This window comes from Antrostomus carolinensis, unplaced genomic scaffold, assembly GCF_000700745.2.
Source record: "Antrostomus carolinensis isolate BGI_N321 unplaced genomic scaffold, ASM70074v2 scaffold17354, whole genome shotgun sequence".
NCBI classification, from domain to species: Eukaryota; Metazoa; Chordata; class Aves; order Caprimulgiformes; family Caprimulgidae; genus Antrostomus; species Antrostomus carolinensis.
The window spans coordinates 72,606-75,977 of NW_010310428.1; the positions used below are offsets into that span (position 1 = coordinate 72,606).

Sequence of the window (3,372 nt, forward strand, 5' to 3'; positions counted from 1 at the left end):
GTCCCAGCTCATGGTACAGCTGGGACATCCGCAGCTGGCTGGTGCCTTTCCCCATGCTCTGAAATGTGTCTTCACTGCGAATCGCTAAACGAGATGGATTGGAAAATATTGCTTAGATTAGTGAAATGAGTCCCCAGGTTGCCAAGCTTCCCTTTGTGATTCCCTCCTGATGTTTGGGGGGCGGGGGGTCGAATGTTTTGCCCCTAAATTAGCCTTGACGAAGTCAGGAAAAAAGTAATTATTTTTTTTTAAATGGAAAAAATAAAATTCGGAACTCCCCCACCAACAAAAGAAGAAAAGAACTCAACTGTTATTCAGATCAAAGTAATCCTAAATATGCTCTTCTGCAACAAAGCTTCACATCTCTCCTTGCTGGCTGGTTTTGATTGCCTCTGCGCAGAAATAAAAGGAAGTGCAAAGGCTTCGTTTGGATCTCCCAGGCTCCCCTTATATTAGTGCTGCTCTGCTGCCTTCAATGAGTTTATTCTGAATTTACATCCCTCTGAGGGGCCAGAATCAGGCCCCCAACAGCTCTTCTCCCCAGAAGTATAAAATCAGGGGACTGAAATCTGTTCCTCATTGCGTGAATGCAGACACGGAGAAACTTCATGAGGAGGGAGCGATCTGCTGCCTGGTTGGGTTGTGACCAAGATCAGGGATCTACTGTGAGTTCTTTGTTGTTCACGTTTCCTGGATTTCGGATGCTTTTAGGAGCTTTCCTACCCAAATTGCTGAATGCTCAGAGCAGAAAGTGAGGGAAATATTGAATCTGCAACCAAATGTATCCCCTCCTCCCAAGAACCTCATTGCACGTTGCAATCGCTCCTTTCCCCTTTGCCTATTGCATTTTATTTTCTGTACCGTGCAGTCCAGCTGCTCCCCACACCCTCTCAGCCTATCTCTGCTGCATATTTAAAATTAAATAATCAGGTCCTGAGTGCCACCGTGCAGTTTCCAGCTTGCCTGGAGGTCCGTTGCTGCTCATAGAACATTTTTCAGCAGTTCCTCCTCATCCTTATAATAAAACTTTTATAAAACTAAGCCTCTTCCTTACTCCAAGGAGTGCATCAGTCATCTTTCCATGCCAACTGCCTTTCATCCTGCCCTCGGAAGTACATTAATATCGGAAAGTCCTGGAAAAAAAAGCGAAAAAAAAGAAGAGCAGCTATTTATCAGCAGCTCTCCTTGCTGCAGGATGGGAGAGCCCGTTAGCAGTGGCATAACACCATGTCCTGGCCCCTGTCCGCATCCCAGCGGGGAACTTTGAGTGGTGTTACCCAGGGAGATTTTGTCTAAGCCACCGGCATCTAAATTAAAGAGTGATTTTCTTCTGTCCCCACTTCTTTATTCATCCTGGCCAGGTGTGTTTTATGAACAAATAGATATGATTTAAAGCACGTAATTGATAGATCGCTTTGAACATAATGCAGCCTAAAGCAGCAATCAGCCTGATTGTAAGCAGCCGATGCGTGTCTGGACCTCGCAGATGAAGCGTTTGATGGGACTTAGGCTGGAAATGCTTGGGTTTTATTTCACAAATATCTTACATTTGGCTCAAATTAACTGAACTGTGCTGTTCCACTGATGGAAAGCTGGAGTAATTCTTTCGACTTTAGATTTCTGCGGATGTACTTGGCCCTGTATGGAGCTGGCCCCGGCCGAGCCCCAGTGCTCACCCATACTCTAACATGGTGAATAGAGAGACATGATGGAAGATCACTTTTTGCCTTTGTTATCTGATTTAGCCCATGAACTGCAAGCTGCAACAATTAGCAAAACCCCAAAATATCTTTGGCATTAAAATTGGACAAAAGGACTATAAAGAAGCATTCTGTGCTGCTGACGCATTACCATTCACTACAAATCCCCATGATAAATACCAGAACTGCTTTGAATAATAGATCCTTCTGGAAACCTTCCAGCTCACAAAATTATCTGGACTGAGTCGCAGTTATTACTCCATGTCCAGAGGCTGGGGTAGCAAACGCTGTTCTCATCACAACTTTGAGCAGACACCTGATTTCTATCTATTTATTTACCTTTGTTAAATCTATGGATAATTAAACTAACTAGGCTGCTCGAAGGGATAACATAAGCCCAAGGATGCATGCTCTATTAAATGCTTTTTAGAGAGAAGGGAGCAGTTCTGACTCCTTGCCTGGAGTTGGAAAAGGGATGTGAAAACAGCCAGGATGTGGACAAAATCTACTGGTGTGCTGTGGCGTGGTCTGTGTTTGTGTCGAAGGGGAAGGGAGGATGGACAGCTGAAGGAGAGGAGTAGAAAGATACAGCTTTTTGCTTTTTTTTTTTTTTTATTCAAACTTTTCTTGTTATTTTCACAAGGTGGTTTTCATTTTCTGAAGGGTTCAGGTTGTCACCAAGTGCTTTCATTAAAACCGACACTCCACTCGCTATTACCCATCGTTAATGAGACCCCTGGCTGAGTGCATATAGGAACAGAGAGCACTTCCTCCATTCCACTCAATTACCCGAACAAATCCCATTTTTACAGTCCAGGGTACCTCCAACTGCTAACAGTTTGGCTTCAGACTAATCCCCCCTCCCTGATTCTAGGGTGAAATAAATAAAATTGCCTCAGCCCTGAGGTCCAGGTGCACCCAGGCCATGAGTGGCGATTCCTGCGCTGTGCTTCGCAGCTCCTTTTCTGAACGTCTGCAGAAGAAAGCTTCAAAGAGCCCGTGCAGCCACGTTCCCATGTGTGTGTGCATGTCTGAGCCCAGGGTAATGAGAGAACAAGGATTCATTTTTATTTGTCTATAAACTCAAAGCACTGCAGTGACATTGCACACATTGGTCTGTGGATTTACCTTCTGGTGGTTTGGTTTGGAAGGACTGGGAAAGCCCCGGTGTGGTAGGTGAGATGTTTGTCTGGGTTCTGCTGGTTGTCCATGCACAAGATGCTAGCACTGCAGTGTCAGCTGGATTAAAGATCCTGACCTCCCCTCAGGGGCCTATGGATGAGAAGGTGACAAGACCTAATCCAGAAGCTGTTGCAGCTGGGATGAGGCTTCCCCTTGGCATCCAATTTTTCATGTCTTTAGTTGACCTGTTGGCCAAGGCTTTTACAATCTGGCCTTAAATGACCTTGCAGATGGTCTAAAACATATGTATGTGTGGCTGAGGATGCGCTGTGGTTTCAAGTAGGAATTAATTTGGAGTCGGCTGGCCTGTGTTCATGCAGAAGGTCAGGCTGGCCACGATCTTCCCTTCTGGCTTTATAATCTCCCATCTAATCTGTTCATGCTGAATGAGAGGAAGATGCTCGCCATTGCGCTGCGCTCCTGGACCAAAACTCAGGCCCCAGATGATTCCTTCAGTCAGTGTGATGCACAAGACACAGTGCTTGGCCCA

The 3,372-nt window shown here is 45.5% G+C and overlaps 1 protein-coding gene across 1 annotated transcript in view; it reads left to right on the forward strand.

The window, feature by feature from the left end:
• The window catches only part of CACNA1G (calcium voltage-gated channel subunit alpha1 G), a gene marked incomplete at its 3' end in the record, with an annotated part of 99,475 nt that overhangs the window by 48,304 nt on the left and 47,799 nt on the right, over nt 1-3,372 (forward strand). The window lies entirely within an intron of this gene.